This window comes from Scyliorhinus canicula, chromosome 7 (assembly GCF_902713615.1).
Source record: "Scyliorhinus canicula chromosome 7, sScyCan1.1, whole genome shotgun sequence".
Classification (NCBI taxonomy): Eukaryota; Metazoa; Chordata; class Chondrichthyes; order Carcharhiniformes; family Scyliorhinidae; genus Scyliorhinus; species Scyliorhinus canicula.
This window is the reverse complement of record NC_052152.1, coordinates 66,884,332-66,909,100: the sequence shown is the minus strand read 5'-3', so window position 1 is coordinate 66,909,100 and position 24,769 is coordinate 66,884,332. Positions and strand designations below refer to the sequence as shown.

The window sequence follows — 24,769 nt, the reverse complement described above, 5'->3', positions numbered from 1 at the left end:
CGAGACTGAGGAGAGAGAGTATTATGTTCTGATCGAGCTGAATCCGTATCAGAAAAATCCTTCTCTGCACCCACATCATCTTTTACTTCTCCAGGTTCTCCTACTTCTTCTTTACTTCTTTTTATCCATGCATCTAATGCCCCTCTTTGATGGGACTCTTCTTCGACTCTGGCCCTCTTTTTTTTCCTGTTCTGTGCTCCACTCGGTTGTACACGAAATACTCGTAACATTTCATTTTCTATCTCAAAAACCGTAAGACGCATGAGAAAATGGGAAGAAAATGGTAAACAATCGGTCAGTTGCAGACGGATAAACCATATTTCATTTCTTTGTTCCTTCGTATCAAATTATTTCACACTAAGGGCAGCATGGTGGCCTAGTGGTTAGCACAACCGTCTCACGGCGCTGAGGTCCCAGGTTCGATCCCGGCTCTGGGTCACTGCCGGTGTGGAGTTTGCATGTTCTCCCCGTGTCTGCGTGGGTTTCGCCCCCACAACCCAAAAATGTGCAGAGTAGGTGGATTGACCATGCTAAATTGCCCCTTAATTGGAAAAATTGGCTAATCTAAATTTATTTTTTAAAAAAAATTATTTCACACTGATTCTCCACTGATAATTTTGTGCAATTTATATCATAGACTTGCAAATTAGTGGTATTTGTATTCGAATATTAGCATGTTAAGGAATAAATGTCTCCTATTCCGAGATTAAATGCCATAGCAGTCCTCTGATCATCCAGGCTTCACTCTTACTACATCCCACGTAAATATTTCATTAAATATCGCCAAAACACCTATAAAAACCGTAGTTGCACCTGTTCTAGAGCTATTCATTGACCTGAGTAGGTAAAAGAACTAATCTAGATGCACAAAAAGCTGAAGAAAAGACGAGTTATGACTCGAGGAAACGCAGGAACGAACAGCCATGTCTGCTTGTTGCTTTTGATGGTTGCACCATGTACATCATGCGCATGCGTGTGGGGGGAAGGGGAGAAGGACCATTTTCTCTCGACAGAAAGGGTACACCATGTTAAAGGAATAAAGGGCTAACAACTGCCTCTGCAGTGTGGTGAGCCTCCAAAAATTGATTTATCACCGCTGAAATTTTAAAATTACTATCTTATTTCCTTCTCTGGGGCAGCACGGTGGCCTAGTGGTTAGCACAACCGCCTCACGGAACTGAGGTCCCAGGTTCGATCCCGGCTCTGGGTCAATGTCCGTGTGGAGTTTGCACATTCTCCCCGTGTCTGCGTTGGTTTTGGCCCCACAACCCAAAAAATATGCAGAGTAGGTGGATTGACCACGCTAAATTGCCCCTTAATTGAAAAAAATAATTGGGTAATCTAAATTTTAAAAAAAAAATTTAAAAAAAAAAAAAAAAAATTTTTTTTTTTTTCCTTCTCTGATTGGATGCCCCCATCCAATGGATGCCCGGGGCCAATGCACCGTCGCCCCCCCCCTCTGCACGCCACTGGTGTGATATTAGTACCCCCCCCCCCCCCAGCGCACACACACACACACGCACAAGCCTGTTTCACAGTATACCACCGTGATATTAAAATATGATAGATCCATCACAGAAGGAATTGTAAAGATTAAGATATTACTTAAGTTGCACTACCTTTTTGTGTGGTATAATGGATGCTACTGTGAGTTGGGGTCAATATACACCGTCAGAGAAAAAAATTGGACACATGTTCATAATGTACGGACTAAATTTTAACTCTGCTGTCCTGGAAGATACTGGCTGGCAGGCAGTTAAAATTGCCTGTGCAACTTACTGACCTCAAACCCACTGATTTTCTGCTGTCTATCACCTTAGCCTACATTTCTAGTGTGCAAGAGGAATATTTGCTGGAAGGCAGCAAACTCCTTTAAATATGCAGATTGGGCATCCATTATGTAATTGGGGACCAAATCAAGTTTAAGTGGGAATAATGTGGTGGAAACTTGTGGATTCTATGGCAGATCAAGAGGAACTGAAGTCAGAATATGCCCAGTTAAAAAATGTAAGTGATTTTATTTTTGTAGTGTCCTTAGATGGCTGGAGGGGCCGGAAACATTGGGCCTCCCTTTTCTTATGGAGTTCTTTTTGAGACAGAACCGGTGCCTTTCATAACCATGCAGGTGCCAATTTGCTGACTGAACACCTGTAGTGTCACCCTCACAACCCAGTGAAATGCCCCCACAGGTACAATATTCCACCCCCGTCACTACTTCTTCAGTCCCAAAGAGGCGTTGCTCAACCATTCTTTGCTTCTACACCTCTTCCTGTCACACCGACCACAGAAGGGGATAGAATGCCTTTAGCCTGGGGCATAACCTCTGGAGCTACTGAAAGGAACACAAGTGTCAGAAACAGCTTCCCCATGAGCATTCTCATTGGAATAATCCACAAATAATTCTGGCACTACTGAAGCAGCAGTGGAATTCCCCTCCCTTCTCTCCTCACCATCACCCCCACCCCATCCCCTTTCATTTTATCCCAAGTAGATTCAGAATGTGTTAACCTGTCGACTTTGACCATGCTTCAGCCACCACCATGTGCCTGGCTTGGAGCCGAGTGCAATGGGTGAATCCCGGGAGACCCCCAAATTGGACTTCGTGCCGGGCCGATTGCAAGTCACTCAACTTGTGGCGCCTGGTGTGATCAGCAGTGTGTGATTCAGACAATGATATTTAAATGAGCTAATCGGCTCATTCAATTACCTGGCCGCTATCTGCACCCGGTGCCCGGGTGAGTCAGTGGCCGTGCCTGCAAGGCCTCATCTAGGTGTCATTTAGGTGCCATGCCCATGAAACGGGAGGGTGAGGGATGTTTGAGGGGATAGAAGAAAGGACAATTTCCTAACTGTGGCTTCAACGTGAAGAAACTCCCCATGGGCCAAAAAACAGCTAAATGCAGTTGAATAGCGCTGTCAATCTCGGCACTGCAGCCGCTGAGAAACGCGCTTTCAAACGTGCCCAAACTGGACCTAGAAATGTTTCTGCTGAGTCGTCCCTTTATTTTAAAATTGGACAAAATATATCATGAACTATGAAATATATCATTAAAGGAGCTGATGTTTTACGCAATTAGTGTTTAAATGTGTAAATAATGTAATATAGTCATGGATCATATTTTGGGCAAGTTTTGAAGGGAGCTAGAGTAGTGTTTTAGAACAGTAAGCCTGAATCTTGAAATCCAAATGCAGGTGAGAAATGGTAAAGAACCTTGTCACTCTTAAAGCTGAATCTCAAATGAATATGGCACTCAAAATGCATGTGAGTGGTAGGTGTCTTCGACTTTGGATGGTATTCTTGCACGTTGTACTTACCCATTGTCATGTACAGCAGGAGATCCAGTTAACTTGAATTTTGTACATATTTAAAAGAAATGAAATGGATTAAATGAAAATCGCTTATTGTCACGAGTAGGCTTCAATGAAGTTACTGTGAAAAGCACTTAGTCGCCACATTCCGGTGCCTGTCCGGGGAGGCTGGGACGGGAATCGAACCGTGCTGCTGGCCTGCTTGGTCTGCTTTAAAAGCCAGCGATTTAGCCCAGTGAGCTAAACCAGCCCCTGCAGTTTTTCATTTGAGTTGAAATATGCAATGCGGGTACCTATTGTAGTTTGGATTTCTGTGAGTACATGGTAAACACAGTTCAACACTGTCACAAACCTTCCTTGCCCTCATACAGCAGTTATGCAGCTCTTCATTTTTAAAATTTGTATTAAAACAGTTGCCTAATTTTTATGTTTATTTTATTCACAAGTAGGGGATTTGGAAAATTAGAATTTTGTCAACAACATGGAAATTCATCTAATTATGACTCTTAGAATTTGGTGAATATCGTAGCTTTATTAATCAACACATTTGTAGCCTTATGCATTTATGCAAGTTGTTTTTGTTGCTGATTTTATTGCAATTGACACAAAAGGATTTAGTATAATCCAGAAGCAAATTCAGAACCACAAACAGGAAATGCTTTCTGTTGTACAATTGTTTCATTTTCTCAGTGATATAGTAACCATGCTGTACACACTAGATTGAACAAAAATGTATATTTTCACAATTTAAAAATTAAATCAACATTACAGTAGTATTCTAGGTGAATGTATTTTAGTTTCATCTCGGGTTCAGAGTATTGAAAAGTCCTGCCTCATGTACAAAATATGATAACTCAGGCTTAACTAACTTACTGTGGGACATCACATCAGTAAACAGTAATGCATTTGAAGCAAGTTAAAAGGCATAGCCTAATTATTTTATCTTTCAATCATGACCAGCTACATAATACAATTAGATCACAATACTGTTGAGAGCAAATAGAACCCATTGCTAATCCCAGAATGGTGAGAATTATACCACTCCGGTTTAGAAATGTTACAGTAATTTGTTCAGTTTGAGTTCAGACTTTGGTCCCCCCAAACCTGTTCCCATGACCCATTAGTTTTTATTCCTTCTCATTGTACAGTGCAGAGCATAAATAGTCAATATGGCTAACTCTAAATTAAACTTTTTTTAATCTCCGAGGTCAGTAAAATTCTTGTGTGTAAGAAGTTACAGAGCTACGAGAACTGCTAAAAAGGTGAGGAATTTCCAACCTTCCAATCATGTAGAAGCTTTAGTCAGCTCCACAACCTATACATTTTTCCACATGTTTGTGATACCAAGTTTGCGGGCATGCCTGGATCCCAGAAAAATCTTTAACTCTGATCTGGAACCTGTGCTTAATTTACGATGTATTCAACATATTAGGATAAGTAATTATTGTTTGGCTGCTTTTAAAAATCGCTCAGCTGGTGCAGCCCTCTGTTAAATTGCTTGATAGCGAGTGTTGACATAATCGCTGACAGAAAAATAAGGTCAAGCTCGACGAAAGTACCACAGGAATTTAAAGAGAGCTGTAGGCGCACACGGGCGCAAGATGAACGACATACACACAAGGATAGAGAGACAGTGAACCACGGACATGTATGGTGATGCGAAATTGGCAATGATGTTCTTCAGTTGCATTCAAAAAAGGCCTTTGTGAACCAGCTGCATACAAAGGCACCCTATAGAAGATAAAATAATATCATACTCCTCCAGAACTTATGCACTTTGCTTCAACTGCATGAGATGTGCGCATACCTGGTGAACTAATGAGATAGTTCCAGGCCTTTGCGTATGTAACCGTCAGTCGAAGAATTTGGTTTGACTCTCCCTCCCTCGTTTTTCCTGTCTCTTGAGACGAGCACCCAATCTGCCGCACCTCCTTAGACCTATAATTGGTGAACACAAACTTGTGGGGGGGAAAAAGTACGAAGATAGTAGCTACATTTATACCAACATTGTACAATGCATCAGTACAGTAAAGAAGTGACATGACCAAAGTGTAAAATATGTCAATCTGGCTGGCTAGCTCTAAAGTTACTTTCTTTTTAACCTTGAGTTTAGCAACTTTCTTGTGTGTATAAAGTCACAGACCTAAGAGAACTGCTGAAATGTTGAGGAGTTTCTAACCTTTTGGGCATTTTAGAAGCTTTAGTCAGCTACACAACCTTTACATTTTTCCCACATCTGTATGACACAAAGTTTCTGGGCATGCTTGGATCCCCAAAACATCTTTAACTCGGATCAGACATCTGTGCTTAATGTGCAACGTATTCAACTTACTGGGTAGGTGATTATTGTTTGGCTGCATTTAAAAATTAGTTGCTGCCCTAAATTCTGAATGCTACACCTTCTTTCTGTATTATGGGCAGAAGTCTCTCCCTATGATGGATTACGAATAAGGACAAATTCATCCAAAAGCAAATACTGTGAAAGCTGGAAACCTGATATCAAAACAAAAGGTGCTGAAAATGCTCAGCAGGTCAAGCAGCATCTGTGGAGAGAAACAGGGTTAACGTTACAGGTTGATGAACTTTCATCAGAGCAGGCTTGAATTTATCCTGTAAATAAAAGCAAAATACTGCAGATGCTGGAAATCTGAAATAAAAGCAGAAAATTATGGATTAACTAAGCAAGCCTGGCAGCATCTGTTGAGAGAGAAACAGAATTAACTTTTCAAGTCCATGTGACTCTTGTACAGAATTTGACTTCTGCAGGAGAGTCATATGGACTCGAAATGTTCGCTCTGTTTCTCGCAACACGGATGCTGCAAGACCTGCTGAGCTTATCCAGCATTTTCTAAATTTATCCTTTGTTCTGCATCATTGTTCCAGTGACTTGAGAAATCTGTGTTGAGTTTCTATGTGCATTAGTGTTTTGACATTTTATCAATATTCTGCAGTTTCCTTGTTAATTTTACAATTTTAAGAACTTATGTTTGAATTATGGCTGCAGACACTGTTTCATTTGTCAATTGTGTTATTTACTTGAAAATGGCAGTTAATATGTTGCTTGGTTTTCTCAACCTCATGCTGAAATCACGAAGTGCTATCATATCGTAGTAGCACATGGAGTTTTCTTTGCTCGTGCTGTATTCTCTGAAAATGATGGTGGGTGGTTTTGCAGTAATAATGCGGCAATGTGATTTGTAACAACTAAGTAAATATAACTGCATTTCAGTATGTAACAGATTCTCCAACTCATCGGCCATAACTTCACAAGAGTTGTTGAAATCCCTGAAAACCATAAGTACATTTAGTGCCATTTTAGGGCTCTTTCATCAAAGTTACGATGAACAAGCGATAGAATGCCCTCAGAAATTTGCTTTGTGTTGTTTAAAGTGAATGCAGTATTTTGATTTATAAAGACGATTGCGATGAATAACTATATACTTGACTTTAAGCATAGTGCATCATTTGATTTTTTTTATATCATAGAGTATAGAATGCCCTATAAAGTTCCGAATGCCCATAGGAAGCAACCTTTGCATACTTCATGGTATTAACATTCTATGGAGCACTTCTCATGACCACCAATTGCCTCAAATGCTTACAGCGATTGAAGCATTTTTGAAGTGCGGTCATTGTGTAATGTAGAAAATGCAACAGCCAATTTAAACACCGCAACAAACAGCAGTGTGATAATCATCAGATTTTCTTTCTGGTAATGTTGATTGCGATATCAGTATTGGCAAAGACACTGGGGATAACTCCCCTGCTCCTACAATCTTCTACATCCAACTGAGAAGACCTCGATTTAATGTTTCCCTTAGAACTACATCTTATGTGTAAACCTTGATTTTTGTGCTGAACTCCTGGAGTGGGAATTGGTCCCAGAACCTTGAAATTCAAAGGCAAGAATTCTACTAACTAAGACATGGCTCACATTTAGACAATACAGACCAAGACTTGTGCAGTAAAGCCTCAACTGCATCAGATAGTCTCATATGAGATTGTGGCCTCCAGGTTTTAATGTGGTTTCATTTCATTGATTGATTTATTGTCACATGTACCGAAGTACAATGAAAAGTATTTTCTGCGGCCAAGGAGATGTACACAGTATGTACACAGTAGACAAAAGGAATAATAGACAAAGTACATCATCAAATACGTAATTGGTCACAGTGCGGAACAAGGGCCAAACAAAGCCAATACATGAGCAAGAGCAGCATAGGACGTCGTGAATAGTGTTCTTACAGGGAACAGATCAGTCCAAGGAAGACTCGTTGAGGAGTCGCGTAGCTGTGGGGAAGAAGCTGTTCCTATGTCTGGATGTGCATGTCTTCAGACTTCTGTACCTTCTGCCTAATGGAAAGGTCTGGAAGAGGGCAAAGCCTGGGTGTGAGGAGTCTCTGACTGCTTTCTGCCTTCCCGAGGCAGCGGGAGGAATAGACAGAATTAATGGTGGCAAACTTGTGTGATGCATTGGGCTGAGTTCACCACTCTCTGCAGTTTGTGTGACCTTGGGCTGAGCAGTTGCCATACCAAGCTGTGATGCAGCCGAATAGGATGCTCTCTCTGGCACATCTGTATAAGTTTGTGAGAGTCGATGCAGACATGCCAAATTACTTTAGCTTCCATAGGAAGTAGAGACGTTGTTGGGCTTTCTTGACCGTTGCATCAATGTGAGTGGGCCAGGATGGACTGTTGGCGATGGTGTCCTCAAGGAACTTAAAGTTATCGACCATCTCCACTTTGGAGCCATTTAGGTAGATAGGGGCATGTCATTCTATGCTTCCTGAAGTTGATGGAGATTAAGGTTAAGTATTTTTATACATACTGCTTGTTTAGAAATTCTGAAATTGGGTGACATTTTGTTAATGGCTACTCTGTGGCAAGCATGTGTAAAATGAGAGCAATCAAATTATAACTGCAATTAGTTTTCATTTTTATTTTCAACATTTTGAATTGTCCCAGAAAGTGTTGACTACTTCTTATGTTCTTTATGGCAACCTTATCGCTAGATGATCATTTTAAAGACTAAGTTGATTTTTACCTTTGTTTTTAATGTTGAATCCTAAAGTTGATTATGCACTTTTGACCCAGCAATCTCTCTGTGTTCGTGACAACACTGAATCAATTGTAATTTTAATGTCAATTCTGTGTTATGTGCTATTTGATTTGTGAGCTAATTTGGGATGCAAATAGTTTATTCCTTGCAGAGAACCCTATCAGATTAAAAGAGCTGAACTATGTGACAGTTGTTACTTTACCACTTTGTCAAACTTCTATCAAAAACTGATTCTACTTGATCAAGCGTGCTCCAATGTACTTCTGCTCAAATAACAAGTGAGAAATGGTTCAGAATTCCTTTACACCAAGAGTATGGGCATAAATAAGGACACATTATAGAGTGCTGCGAAATGGTACAGATTCGCCCTAATTTAAAAATAACGTGGACAAACTAAAAACCAGGTTTAAACACGATTAATGAGAGATGCCAAAACATAGATTTATTTTTTAACTAACGTTACTACTGGAATGTACGACAATTTTCACAGGCAGGTTAGCCCTGTTGCCTCACGGCGTCAAGGTCCCAGGTTCGATCCCGGCTCTGGGTCCCTGTCCGTGTGGAGTTTGCACATTCTCCCCGTATTTGCGTGGGTTTCGCCCCCACAACACAAAGATGTGCAAGGTAGGTGGATTGGCCACGCTAAATTGCCCCTTAATTGGAAAAATGAATTGGATACTCTAAAAAAAATTTAAAATTCACAGGCAAATTTACAAGCACATAATCTAATTAATGGATTCAGATGTAAAAAATTGTCAGAGCAAAGTTTGTGTTGTTTATACTCACTGCATGAAAATTAAGTACCAATTGTTTTTTAATATTATAAGTCGATTTTTCGATTTCTGGCCTCCTTAAGTACTGCAGCAGCAATTAGTGACAAGGCTGACTGCTATTGTATTACGTGCCATTGATGCATGAAGTGTTTAATGCTTATGGATCAATAGTTTTTATATTTTAATTCAAAGATAGGTTTTTAATTCATAATTAATATTGATAGTCAGAATGCCTTTGTAATGTAAGAATTTTAGTTGAGTCCCTGAATGCTGGTGCTTATTATGTAAGAAAGCAATATTGCTCTTTGTAATCTAGCCCACATGCTACTGTGCAACACAACTGTGTTGACGATGCAAATTGTCTTCTCAAACTAGCTGTTTCAACAGGGAATCTAGTATGATGTGCTTAAAAGCTGCCTTGTGATGTGAACTTAACCTCTGTGTAACAGTGTTATAAGTTGGTCTTGATGGTGGCATCCTGTTTTCCAAAATTACATTTCTGAAGTAAGATTTATCCATTTATAAATAAACCATTTTGTAATTATGTCTTTTTGAAACATCACATTTTTCATCTCTCAGCTCTTCTTTGCGAGGCTTCATATTACTGGCTGAGGTCTATAATATAACAATGCAGCTTATTGTTTATTAATTCCAGACAGAGACACGGCAGAACATCAGAAAGGCCAGACAGTTCTTCAGTTCCAGGAATTTATTTTCACTGCCTGAGACACAGCCTTTACAAATCTCCTGCAAATTTCACAATATGCAAAATTGTCAAGAATGCAGGAATCGCTGTTCTTTTATTTCAGGTTTTTGCGAGAGTAAGGATTAATCCAAATGAGCAAAAATATCACAACAAATAATTGAAGTTGCTTACTTAAAAGGCTGGGAGAATTTGACTCTGGATTTTGTACATTAAATAATGGAAGTCTGCTTTTAATTTCTAAATCGAATAACCATATTAGCTACTGTTCAATGCTTTTAAGAAGCTGAGTCATGACCAATTGTATTTTTTTCTTTCTCTTACACTGATACAACATTTTGGATGAGAGATGGAGGACAACTGTTCTGTTCCTTAATAAGGGAATTACCCAGCAGGGAATCAAATAGAACTCAGAACAGGAAAAAACAAACCATTAACGGTTGATTACACTTTGCTTCTCATGTATGGTCTGCCGCTGCAGCCAGCTTTTGCCCTCCCACTAACCTGACTCTGCAAATTCCGCTGATGTGTGTGCTTGTGGTCAAACTGCCAAACCTTCAACTTCTCTTCCCCAAACCTGCTCAATTGATGTGGGCCACAGATATGTTTAAAGAATCTTGTTACATCTCAGCCAAGCAATTGGCCTTATCTTAGATTATCAAGTGGGCCACAACTTTTGGGACGGGTGATGTTAGTACTGCTGATGTTAGGAGAGGGGAAAGAGACCTTTCTTGGAGCCCTGGTTGAGTAGGTTTGTGGAATCTTAAAGGGAACTTTGGTAGGCCCTTCAACGTAGAAAAGCTTTCAGAGACTGAGATCTTTGGCGTGGTCTGAAAATTGGGAGCATTAATCAGCAGGGGTTAAGCTCAGGAAACATTGTTGAGTCGAGGTTCTGGAATGTGTTAGCTCAGCAAAAGAGGTTAGTGAACATTGGAAAACCTGTGGAGCGGTGGAGACTAGGCTGTGCCAGACCTGGTGGAGAGGATTTCTGAATTCCACCAGGAAGATGAGTTGAGGGATCTGATAACATTGACAGGGCACAGTTTGGGAACACAGTGAGCCCTACGTTTGCAAATACTGCAAAAGGGCATGAGACCTTGGGAACACAAGTGGGGTTTCCAGGCCTTCAGAACCATGACTGACCAGGCGGTATGTCTGTGGTCTGGAACACTCTCAGCAGACACCCTGGTCCAATGAAAACATGGGACTGTGGACAGGCCAAAATTATTTGCCAATCCACCTGCCCCTCTATTAATATCCCACTATTAATTTATAGTTAATTTCTCTTGTTAATTTATAGTTAATTTCTCTTGTTTGGGGGGGGGGGGTGGGGGAATGTGATACATGTGATGTTACGGTATGGGGGGAATTGTGGGTGTTATGGGGCTGTTAGTTGCATATTACTGCTTTTTGCTATACTTTTTGTTATATTTTCTGCAAAAAATTCCAATAAAAAAATTTTAAAAAAAAATAAAAAAAAATATCCCACTATTTCTTGACCATTCCCAGAATTTGAAAAGATTGCTCACAGAACAGATTTTTAATGATGCAGCTGTGATATCCAGCATTTTTGGCCACATTGGGTAAGGAAAACACTTAATTATTTGTTTTAGTGGAACAAATCAATAATTTAATCACCAACTAAAACTGCAACAGCTGTGTCATCAGTACTGTCTGTCATGACTCACTGACTCCATGTTGCTGGGAGGGAAGTAGGGTCATGTTGTTTGTGGGAGGGGGAATCCCGGATATGCCGGAAAGTAAAAGTCCATCTGAGTTTAGCCTGGGATCGTTAACATTTTTAATATTTTTTTTCTACACAAAATCCAGACTAAATCAGAGGCTGTTGGCTGTCAGGAGGGAAAGGCAGGAGTAGAAAGTCATGGTGTTAAGGATGGCATGGATAGAGGATTGGCTGACTGGCAGAAGGCAGAGAGTGTGGATAAAGGGGTCTATTCAGGATGGCAACCGGTGACTAGTTGTGTGCCTCAGGGGTCCGTGCTGGGAGCACAACTTTTCACAGTATACATTAACGATTTGGAAGAAGGAATTGAAGGCACTGTTGCTAAGTTTGCAGATGATACAAAGATATGCAGAAGGGCAGATAGTATTGAGGAAGCAGAGGGCTGTAGAAGGATTTGGACAGGCTAGGAGAGTGAGCAATGAAGTGGCAGATGAAAATGAAATGAAATGAAAATCACTTATTGTCACAAGTAGGCTTCAAATGAAGTTACATGAAAAGCCCCTCATCGCCACATTCCAGCTCCTGTTCAGGGAGGCTGGTACGGAGTAATGTGGAAAAGTGTGAGGTTATGCACTTTGGAAGGAGGAATGGAGGCAAAGACTGTTTCTAAATTGGGAAATGCTTAGGAAATCAGAAACACAAAGGGACTTGGGAGTCCGTGTTCATGATTCTCTTAAGGTTAACTTGCAGGTTCAGTCGGCAGTTAGGAAGGCAAATGCAATGTTAGCATTAATGTCGAGAGGGCTAGAATGCAAGAGCAGGGATGTACTTCTCAGGTTGAATAAGGCTCTGGTCAGACGCCATTTGGAGTATTGTGAGCAGTTTTGGACCCCGTATCTAAGGAAGGATGTGCTGGCTTTGGAAAGGGTCCAGAGGAGGTTCACAAGAATGATCCCTGAAATTAAGAGCTTGCCGTATGAGGAACGGTCGAGCACTCTGGATCTGTACTCGTTGGAGTTTAGAAGGATGAGAGGGGATCTTATTTAAACTTACAGGATACTGCAAGGCCTGGATAGAGTGGATGCGGAGAGGATGTTTCCACTTGTAGGAAAAACTAGAACCATAGGGCACAATCCTAGACTAAAGGGACGATCCTTTTAAACAGAGATAAGGAGGAATCTCTTCAGCCAGAGGGTGGTTAATCACTGATTATCTTTAAGACAGAGATAGATAGGTTCTTGATTAATAAGGGGTTCAGGGGTTATTGAAAAAAGGCCAGGAGAATGGGGATGAGCAAAATATCAGCCATGATTGAATGGCGGAGCAGACCCAATGGGCCGAGTGGCCTAATTCTGCTCCTAGGTCTTATGGTCGTAGCCAAGAATTTCTGGCCACTGTCCCCAAGGGTCGGGAAACTTTGATGTGTGGGGTGGAGAGGGGCTCAGAAAATGGTTGTGAGTGTCCGTGAGGACGGGCACTGGCAGATTGCATCATCAGGTTTGTTTGGGGAAATTGGACTGAACACACCTACTCCTCCAGGCCCCCAAGCAGATGCTTTGAAAAGCACACAACCTGCTGTTTCCGTTCAGCTGCCATGTCTCTCAAACCTGGGTAAACCCCAGGATTCAACAGTAAATTGAAATAGCTGCCAAAATAGAAAAAACACCATCTCATTTGAATATTCTAATCACTGACCCTCCTCTGACATCCCTAACACCATGGAATTCACATTAGCAGCTGGTTAGGGGCAGGTTTCATCATTGGGGAAGAGTTAAAATTACTCCCATTCTCATTCTTCATCTCAGTTTTCAATCTCTGTATCTTACTTCGTGTAAATAATTACTTATATAATAAATAACCAGTTTCTTAGCACCTCTTGTGTGGAATTCTCTATGGCTATAATATTGATCCCATCCTCGTCGCCAATATTGTGACCACAGAGGAGTCCACACGAGCGACAAAAAAAAACTGGTTATTTATTATATAATTAACTATACAATATCCACAGGTCCCAGTCGAGACTGCTCTGCTCCCAATTGGGCCAAGCTTTTATATAGTGTGCCCATTGCTCCACTGATGGGGCCCCCGCCCATCAGCAGGGAAGTTCATACTCAATGAGAATCATGGAGAGACGAATTGGTCCGACCCCATAGGTCTCTGTGAGTTATAACAACTTCAGCAGGACAAAGAACAAAAACAAAGAAAATTACAGCACAGGAACAGGCCCTTCGCCCCTCCCAGCCTGCGCCGATCCAGATCCTTTATCTAAACCTGTTGCCTATTTTCCAAGGATCTACTTCTCTCTGTTCCCCGCCCGTTCATATATCTGTCCAGATGCATCTTAAATGATGCTTTCGTGCTCATCTCTACCACCTCCGCTGGCAAAGCGTTCCAGGCACCCACCACGCTCTGCGTAAAAAAACTTTCCACGCACATCTCCCTTAAACTTTCCCCCTCCCACCTTGAAATCGTGACCCCTTGTAATTGACACCCCCACTCTTGGAAAAAAGCTTGTTGCTATCCACCCTGTCCATACCTCTCAATTTTGTAGACCTCAATCAGGTCCCCTCTCAACCTCCGTCTTTCCAATGAAAACAATCCTAATCTACTCAACCTTTCTTCATAGCTAGCACCCTACATACCCGGGCAACATCCTGGTAAACCTCCTCTGCACCCTCTCTAAAGCATTCACATCCTTCTGGTAATGTGGCAACCAGAACTGCATGCAGTATTCCAAATGTGGCCTAACCAAAGTCCTATAGAACTGTAACATGACCTGCCGACTCTTGTACTCAATACCCCTTCCGATGAAGGCCAGCATGCTGTATGCCTTCTTGACCACTCTATCGACCTGCGTTGCCACCTTCATGGTACAATGGACCTGAACTCCCAGATCTCTCTACATCAATTTTCCCCAGGACTCTTCCATTGACCATATAGTCTGCTCTTGAGTTAGATCTTCCAAAATGCATCACCTCGCATTTGCCTGGATTGAACTCCATCTGCCATTTCTCTGCCCAACTCTCCAATCTATCTATATTTTGCTGTATTCTCTGACAGTCCTCATCACTATCAGCAATTCCACCAATCTTAGTATCATCTGCAAACTTGCTCATCAGACCACTTATACCTTCGTCCAGATCATTTATGTATATCACAAACAACAGTGGTCCGAGCATGGATCCCTGTGGAACACCACTAGTCACCTTTCTCCATTTTGAGACACTCCCTTCCACCACTACTCTCTGTTTCCTGTTGCCCAACCAGTTCTTTATCCATCTAGCTAGTACACCCTGAACCCCATACGACTTCACTTTTTCCATCAATCTGCCATGGGAAACTTTATCAAACGCCTTACTGAAGTCCATGTTTTTTGACATCTACAGCCCTTCCCTCATCAATTAACTTTGGAAGTGGTGGGATGATTTCAAATGGTTGGCCTGACTCAATAGTAAACAGTCTGTGCTGAATTAACTGCTTTTGATCAAGGCAATAGTGAAAGCATGACAATAAACCCAGGTAAGGAGAGTTGAAATTCAAGACTGTTCATTCTGCTGATCACTGTCAAATGACCCCTTACTTAAGATGGGGTCAGCCTCAGCTACATTATATGGATCTGTGTAGTTTAATATCGGCTGTGCTCTCACAGAAGCTGTATCCATGGTTCTAGGTCACATACAACCCCTGAGAACTGTTAGAATGGCTCTCAATGTCCCAATAGGATTAGTTCTGTTTGCACTCGTGTTTCTTTCCGTTACGGTTTGTCCTGTTTAAATTTTGCAGGTCAAGAGGTTTGTAAAGTTCTGGCTTTGTATTGTTACCTCTTTGATGCATAAATTCTAAGTCGCAACTCAAAATTCTTTAAACGTCAGACATTTGAGATATACTCAAATTAATGGGAGCGAGAATTTTGACTGCTCAGGAGGCTCCATATAGCCTTCCATGCAGCCCACGACGCCAAATGTTTAATATCTGTCGGCTAAGTTTATACACAGAAAATGGACAATTGGGTCAGGTATTCAAGAGCTACCAGCTGGAACAGCAACTTATATTATTCACTGCCTCAAGGAGAAGACATGGGTAACTTCTCATCTTCCTCCCTCTGCCTCAGCAGTATACCTGGCCGATGGGAGTTTCAACCCAAGTGTACAATCAGTAAATTGCACTCAAAATATGTAGTTCAGTAGGACTTCAGATAGTCACTAAAATGTAATACACAACCACAGGCATCAATAACTTATATTTATATAGCACCTTTAACGTAATGAGGTCTTGGAAGGCACTTTTTAGGAGCATTATAAAATAAAGTATGATACCAAGACATAAAGGAGTTGGTGGGTCAGATGAGCAAAAGCTTGGTCAAGTAAGTAGTTTTTAAGAACTGTCTTAAAGGAGAAAAGCTTGATAGAGAGGCAGAGATGTGTCAGGAGGGAATTCAGCCAACTGGGGGCTTCAGACAACTAAAGGCACAGCCATTACTAAAGGTCGAGCAATTATGATTGGAAATGGTCAAGAGGCCAGAATTAGAGGAGTGCAGATATCTCCGAGGGTTGTGATGTTTTAAAGTCTTTCATGAACCGCTGCAATTGGGTGACGTAAGAGAACATCGGAACATGATTGTTATGAATAAAACTGTAGGTAGGTTTATCATCAGAAATAAACAAATAAGTGACCTGACTTAAAATCGCTTGAAAATCACATGAAAAAGAACAATGCTACGAGTTTAATAGTTTCATTGGTGTAAAATTTCTCAGTAAATTAAATGTTTTTTGATAGTCCGACAGCAAACAAAACTGCAACATAAAGTTAAGGATGCAAATAGGAAAAAGCAAAGTTCCAGTTATATGTCATCCTTAACTTTCCCGGGACATAATATTTATTCTGCAGACTAATGTGCAGAAGAAAGTCCCACTAACCGTCGACTAGATAAATCTCTTGTTCATGTGCTTTGATGGTTAATTGAGAGAAAAATATTGACCAGAATACCAGGCTAGCTCCTCTTTGTGCAGTGCATGCGTTTTTTGCATTTACTGGAATTGGAAGATGGGGCTTCAGATGAATGGCTCATCTGAATCACTCCATGTCTGACAGCAAGTGTTAGCACTGGGCTGACGTATCAGCCTACAATAAGTGCTCAGTTCATGGAGTGGTGTTTGAACCCACAATCTTCTAACTCTGTGTAAGTTTTTTTTACAATTTAGCCAAATTGCGAGTCTGTCCTTTCATTATATTCAAGAATATGGGGCAATTACATAAGAAAGTACTTCCTCTAAACTAATGAAAACAATATTGAACTGATGTTTAAGAGTTGGCAACATATTTTTATAATAAGTGCACTCAAAAAAACCAGAATCCACCACATGCTTAATCCTGATGAACTCTGGAATATTACAGAAGAATTCAATTCAATTGCTTCAATCCAAATCAATGTCAATCTCCCAAAAGCTGTTGCATTAACTTTGTCACTGTTGTTAGACTTGCTAAAAATGGTTTTACATACTGATCTAAAATCTTGATTTTAGCTCAACTAATTTTACTGAAATGCAGTTGTTTTCCATGATTTTATAGATTTAATGTTTGAATTTTAAATATTTATGATTTTTCTTGTGCATAATAGGTAGACATGTTACGATGAAGGATGGAGTGGCTTCCCTCTTTCCCCACTCCTCGTTTGACCAAAACCAGTTTTGTTGTAAAAAGGATGTGCTTACCAATTCAGAGTGTTTATCTGTTTAAATGCTGAGACTATAAAGGACACAGACAGACAGGTTTCCTTGGGTTTTTTGAAAATGAAAGGGAATCGTATTTTTGTACTTAATCCAGTGTAAGGTAATAAAAACACTCCAACTTTAACACAGACACAGCGATAGGTTACAGATTATGGGGGTAGATTAAGTCAGGGTGTGCCAAACTGTGTCTCATGTCCCCATGGGGTCTGTGGCAGCAATGGCTGCTATGAAGCTCAGACTGCTTTTTGGCAGCTACGAGGTCCCTTTAAATGCTTGTGTTTCTTTATGCTGGTAGGCATGGTGTAAGACCTGATTGCTGCTCCAAAGATGCTTGTGAAAAGTTTGCTTTTTTTTTAAACCCGCAGTCTTATCCCCCTCCCCCCCCCCAAAACCCCCAGACCTCTACTCAACAGCTCATATGGTAACACCCCCCCCCCCCCCCTAACGGGGTCACACAATGGCTGAGGCATTAAAATGGGGTCACACCGTGGAAAGGTATTGGAAGCATTGGATTAAGTGATACTTTAAAAGAGATATGGTTCTCAAAGTGAGTTGACATTCATGGATGCAGGGTAGAATTGGTGGCCCTGATTGGTTTCAATGTTGATGTGGCTTAAAGATGTAGACAAACAATTTATCTATTCTTCTAGAGACAGCCACTGCTGGGTTCAGATCTTCTAAATGCACTGCTCGCAGCTTCTGGACACTCAAACAACAGACATGGGGTGGGATTCTGTGGGATTCGGCGGGGCGGGCAACTCTGGTGCGAAGGAGTGGCGTGAACCACTCCGGCGTCGGGTCGCCCATTCCGCACCTTCAGGGGCTAGGCTGGTGCCGGAGTGGTTTGCGGCGCGCTGGCCGGTGCGGAAGGGGTTTGGCGCCACGCCAACCGGCGCCGAAGGGTCTCCGCCCAGCCGACGCGAGTTGGCGTATGCACGGGAGTGCTAGCATGTGCTGGTGTCATCCCAGCGCATGCGCTGGGGGGGGGGGGGGGGGGTTCATCTCTGTGTCGGCCATCGCGGAGGACCACAGCAGCTGACGCGGATGAATAGAATGCCCCAAAGGCAGAGGCCCACCCGCGGATCGGTGGGCCGCGGGCCAGGCCACCGTGGGTGCCCTCCCGGGTCCAGATCCCCCCGTGCCCCCCGGAGGCCATCCGCGCAGCCAGGTCCCGCTAGTAAGTACCTGTTGTAATTTACGCCGGTGGGATCGGCCTAAAACGGGCGGCCACACGGGCCGGAGAATCGCCGGGGGGCCGCTGTTAGCGGCCGCCGACCGGCACGGCGCGATCTCCGCCCCTCCAAATCCCCGGCGCTGGAGAATTCAGCAGCCAGCGGGAGAGGGATTCACGCCCTCCCTCCCCGCCGATTCTCCGACCCGGCAGGGGGGTTTGAGTTTACAAGCTAGATGATGAGAGAGAACATGGCCCACACGGCTGTTGCTGCTTTCTTTTCTGCTTCTATTCCTGGTCTGATGAAAACAGTTTCCAAAATGTTAGCTGGCTTGTTACATGATCCTTTCTCCAACTGACTGGTGAACCACATATGGTCATGGCCAGTGTATTCCAGGTAGATGGTTTCAACTTGATTAGATTGTAATAAGTCTTACAACACCAGGTTAAAGTCCAACGGGTTTGTTTCAAATCACTAGCTTTCGGAGCACTGCTCCTTCCTCAGGTGAATGAAAAGGTATGTTCCAAAAACATATGTATAGACAAAGTCAAAGACAATGCTTTGAATGTGAGCATTTGCAGGTAATTAAGTCTTTACAGATCCAGAGATAGGGGTAACCCCAGGTTAAAGAGGTGTGAATTGTTTCAAGCCAGGACAGTTGGTAGGATTTCGCAAGCCCAGGCCAGATGGTGGGATGAATGTATTGCGACATGAGTCCAAGGTCTCGGTTGAGACCGTACTCATGTGTGCGGAACTTGGCAATACGTTTCTGCTCGGCGATCTTTCTCTGGATCTGTAAAGACTTAATTACCTGCAAATGCTTGCATTCAAAGCATTGCCTTGCATCTTTGCCTTTGTCTGTATATATGTTTCTGGAACATACCTCTTCATTCACCTGAGGAAGGAGCAGTGCGCTGAAAGCTAGTGTTTGAAAAAATCTGTTGGACTGTAACCTGATGTTGTAAGACTTCTTACTATGCTCACCCCAGTCCAACGCCGGCATCTCCACATTGTGATTAGATTGTAACTGGGGGGATTCTTTACTCAACCAGAGTTCTTTGTCAGGAGAGGTGAAATTATTGAGTCCCCTATTTTCCCACGCCAGGTTTGACCATAAAATAGTTTTATGTGAATTTAGAAAGGATGTGCTTCATTAAGACTTTTAGGTTGTAAAGAATTAGTCAGACAGATTTTCCTCCATTGACACTATTTGCCGAACGAAAAAAAAGGTAAATTGTAAATGCCACTCATATATCACACACATTCATCTGGGCCCACACACTCTCACCAGTATAGATAGAGTAAGAGGATAGGTTTATACGGTTTTTACAGTCTATGAAAACCATGGAGTTTATGGTTAGCTGTTCTTTGGCTCATCTCGATGGGGCATTCCATTTTGCAGCCGTTTTATTCGGTTATTTTCCTGGGTGTAGTTGTATGGAGCCAATATTTGTGTTTTTCTCCAAAAAGACCTCTATTTGTAGTAGCTGTCTCAGGCTGGTTAATTTTCAAACTGAGGACAATGCTTCTGAGCAAGAGAGGCAAAGAGGTCACACAGCTTCAACAGCCAGTGTTCTATCCAACATTGTCTTTTGTTCTCTTTTGTCTGTTTGGCAAGGAGTCCTTATTGTATCTTGCTAGCTTATATTCCAAATAAATTCTATTAGTTCATGCCTGCTGCAGTTGTTGTTTCAAAGCAGGTAATTACATTTTGATGTCCCATCTCAGAACATTTGCTAAGTGTCAGGATGGTATGAAACCAGCAGGGAATGGGATATTTCATGCTCCCCAGGAGATTGGGTGTTTTTTTTTTAGACTCACTTTTTGGAATACACGATTACGTATATTATAGCAGAATGAGTAGTTTCATCCTTATCTCTTGAAGTTTCCATTTTTTCTCCGGCTGGATTTTTAAAATCGGAAACTGAATATTTTAAAAAGCACATCCTCGTAACACTTTCACACCATGTGGAATGAAATGGGATGTATACTCATTTAATTACAAGACTGAGAAAGAATATAAATCATTTAATAAAAACAGAACCCATTCATTCACATTCATCCACACACTCACATCTTCTCTTTTACTCTTAGTTGTGCTCTGTTTGGGTCGGGTTGTTCTTCCAAACAGGTTTTCACCTCTGGACAGAGCATCTGCAATCGCATCACTTTTCCCTGAAATATGGATAATTTTTAAGTCACATAGTTTAGGTCAAGGATTGTAAACCGTATAGATTGTGGTCTCTGTGTAGCCATTTTGAACATGTACCTCAAAATATTTAAGCGCAAGTAATAATCCTTAAGTTTTCTCCTCAGTGAAATATTATTTCTGGGGTTTATACAATTTCTTGGAGAAATAACCCAGTCAGTCTCGCTACGCTTGGTTTATCCTCCTGGAGTAAGATGGCCCCTATCCCGAGGTCACGAGGATCGATGGCTACTCTAAATGCTTTATTGAATCAGGAGTTTCGAACACTGGTTTGTTTGCTGGAATGGCTTTCAGCTTCTCAAAAGCTGTTTGGCATTTCTCTGTCCACACTACCTTCGCTTTTTTCTGTTATATGACTCTTAGTGGGGTAACTATAGTAATGAAGTTAGGGACAAACTTGTGGTACATCCGCACATCCTTAGGTATCTCATTACTTCCCATTTTATTGTGAGCAGCTATTGTCCTCGCCCCAGCACATGTCCTAGTAAGTCACTTGGGCCTTAGAAAACATGCTGTTTGTGAGGTTGACCGCAAGGTCAGCTGACTTTAACCTTTAAACGAGTGCTTCGAGTTGTTCTGGGTGGAATTTCCAGGTGTTACTGTACACTGTATTACTGTAGGTTCCCAACCATGTAGTAGGTTGCCAAACATACTACATGTTTGGGTAGGCCCACAACTACCTGGTTCATTAGCCTTTGGAAGTTGGCTGGAAATGTCTGAGTCAGAATGTCACTGGAATAGCCCATCTGAAGTTACAATGGTGGAGATCTCCATTGCTTGGCTGGTCAAAGGCACTTACCAGTATCCCTCTATCTTAGGGATGTAGGCTGTATTACTTACTCAGTCCATGCAAAATTCCAGGCCGGGAATCGGGTAGGAGTCGTCTTTTGGTGAACAATGCAGAGACTTGTGCAGTCATCCAGTTTAGGCACAAGCACAGTTAGAGATCCCCAGTTCTTGTTATTAGGCTCAATTAGTTTGTGCTCCATTATAAATTTCATCTCCTCTCAAACCTGCGTCAGCATCTCTGGACCTAGGTGGTAGGGATCCTGCTTAATAGGAAGTGCAGCCTGGTTTGCCTCTAGAGGTGCTCTCAAAACACCTTGAGCTGCCTTGCCAGGTCTCTTCTTTGTTCTGCATCAAAATGAAGGAGTCTTAATTTCTCTTAAAAGTTCTGTGGTTGTTAAACGGACAGCAGGGGGCAAGAATCAGGCCTCACCCAGGCCACTCTCTAATTGTCCCCTCTGTCCCTTTTGTTCTCCAGTGATGTCTGACAGACTGCTGTCTGCTTGTCCCCTTCCAGCTGTGGCACTGCTTTAATATGTTGACATGACAATACAGCTGCTTTTTTCTGGTCCGATTGTCGACTAAATAGTCCCCCCCCCCCCCCCCCCCCCCCACCCAACAATTTTCTTTTCTACCCTGTACAGGCCACCAAAGAGGACTTTCATGGGTTCAACCTGTATCGATGGGAGCATGAGCACACTGTCTCCTGGTTGAAGGGTTCACGACATGGCATGTTTGTCTGTCTGCTTTTTCGATACCAACTGGGAGGTTTTTAAGTGCTCCTGAGGCACATCACAGGCTCTCACAGATGTAGGGCGAGATTTTCTGGCCTCCCCGTGACATGTTACTCGATGGTAGCAGGCGGCCCACCGTTGACCAGTGGTGGAATCTTTTGGTCCTGCCGCTGTCAATGGGACTTCCCATCGTATCCAACCCGTGCTGCTGGGAAACCCGCGGTAGGGTGCACTATCGGTGGGACCGGAAGATCTTGCCTGCGTGAACAGCCAGAAGATCCCGTCCATATAGTCTGACATGGAGACCCCTTTCCTCTTTAAAAAAAATCCTTGATAGGTTTCAGGAGACCCCACCCTTTTTGTGTCCATAAACTCATTCAATATGAGAAAAACTGGTGGACTCATTGGGTGAGTCTCTGGTGGCAAACAGAAGAAAACTCAGTCCTTTATCCCAATTATGAAGGTACATGTAACAGTTATGCTCTCGGCATTATTTTTAGTGTCTAGTGGTAATATTCAAAAGCTCCTTGTGACTGTGTGTGAAATATGCTGAAGACTTTATCCCAGGTTGCTCATTACTTCCTGGAATACTCAGAACAGGGCTGCCGCGGCGGCACAGTGGTTAGCACTGCTGTCTCACAGCACCAGGGACCGGGTTCTATTCCGGCCTCGGGAGACGTCTAGAGTTTGCACATTCTCCCCGTGTCTGCATGGGTTTCCTCCGAGTGCTCTAGTTTCCTCCCACAGTCCAAAGAAGTTCAGGTTAGGTGGATAGGTTAAATTACGGGGTTAATGGGATAGGGCGGAGGAGTAAGCTTGGGTGAAGTACTCTTTCAGAGGACTGGTGCAGTCTCGATGGGTCGAATGGCCTCTTTCTGCACTGTAAGGATTCTATAATTCTATGAATTTTGAGCTCTGATCCAAATGGATCTCAGTGGACAGCCCTTATTTGGTAAAGGATGATGTTCATCCCACCACCACTGCCTTAACAGAGATAGTTCTCAGAAGAATGGCCTCTGGAAATCACATCCACAGTAAGAATATGCTGGTTAGCCCCCTTTTGTTTCTCTCAAGGGCCCGGCACAATTAACTGATACGTTGCTGAAAGGTTCCCCAAAGGCAAGTATGGAAATTATTGGTGTAGGCTTAGTTGCAGTTTGCAGTTTTCCCGCTACCTGACAAGTGTGGCAGATTTTGAAGAACCTCGCTATACCAGTCCACTTGATGTCTGCAGGTTTGTGAGAAGGCCTCCGCTTCCTTGTGAGCAATACATTTTTAAAACAATAGCGCTCCATAACTCTCTTTGCTTCAGCTTCTGTTTGGGATATCCGTGCTAACAATTTTAAGCACCTTGTCAGCTTTCTGACCCTCAACAAAGTAATATCCATTAATTCTATCCCTGGGGCCTTCTTAACTTCCCAAAAAAGGTTTTGAATAATCAAGATGGCAGGGTCCTCAATCTGCAGTGCCTGTTTGGTCTCCTCTGATGGGGCTTCTTTGGCCAGGAAAAATGCCAGAGACTTTCCCCTTATGCTGCTCTGTCTTCCTGACCTCACTCAGTTGCCCTAAAACCACAAGGGACACTACCACCTTTCGTCCTGCCTGGTCATTGCCAAGGAGCAGGTTACCTTGTCCACAGGTAAATGGGGACAGCTCCCATGGTCACGGTTGCTGAAATAAGATCACACACAAGGTGCATATGGTATAAGAGGATGGGTATTTACTCTCCCTTGATCCACTTTACCAGCACTTTGGCCTGTACTGCACTCCCTGGTGGAAAGTTCATGTCTCTTCCTAGCAGTGGAAATTAGATGATTGCAGTGTCCCTCAGTATGACTTTGGGCTTCCACTGTAAGGTTTCCAAACCCCTCTCTGTTCTCCACCTCTGTGCCGATCCCTGCTAGCTTTCTCCTGCCTCTCTGGATTGTCCTTAACCTTTTGGGAATATTACCCTCCAGTCTGCATTGGCTGCCTCTATCTCCCGAAGCAGTGCATGTATTTATATCTCCCTTTCTTGCTGTTCTCTGGCAATCTTTCTCTCCCTTTCTTCACTCTGTTTTTCCTTGTCTCTCTTTCCACTCCCCCCCCCCCCCCCCCCCCCCCCAATCCCACTTTCCCTGTGGAATTCGAGTTCAACTATAACTTTTTTCTTTTTCAATTTTCTCAGGTTCACAATCCAATTCTGTGGCAGCAGTTTACAATGTCATATTTCCTGGCTTTCTGTTTAGCTGCATTTCTTCACTCCTGGAGGAACAGAGCCTTTTAAACTATCAAAAGTAATTCCGATCTGGTTGAGAAACATTCTGGCTTTGAATGTGGGCATTTTAAAACATAGGAATATACAGTTAGTTGTTCCCTAGCTGCTCTTGCTGGGGTTATTCTACATTGCGGATGTTATTTCCATTTATATTCCTGGGTGTGGTTGTATGGCGCCAGTTTCCACATTTTTCTCCAAAAAGCACTCAGTTCTCATTAGACCTCTTCTCAGGATAGTTTGCAAACCAGGCACAACACTTCTGTGAGAAAGAGAGGGGCAGAAAGGCCATGCAGCTTCAACAGCCTGTGTTTGGTATAGCCTTGTCTTTTGATCTCTCTCTCCTACTTGGTCAGG

General features: G+C 42.6%; 1 protein-coding gene across 10 annotated transcripts in view; it reads left to right on the top strand.

The window, feature by feature from the left end:
- Positions 1 to 24,769, top strand: part of LOC119969045 (zinc finger and BTB domain-containing protein 20-like) — a 430,652-nt gene that overhangs the window by 268,454 nt on the left and 137,429 nt on the right. Inside the window, exon 1 of one of the 10 annotated variants that reach the window (XM_038802211.1) lies at positions 3,947 to 4,571. The exons of the other annotated variants lie outside the window; for them this stretch is intronic. The gene's annotated coding sequence lies outside the window, so the exon portion shown is untranslated. Of the gene's footprint in view, positions 1 to 3,946; positions 4,572 to 24,769 lie in introns of those variants that run through there. 10 annotated transcript variants of the gene reach the window in all.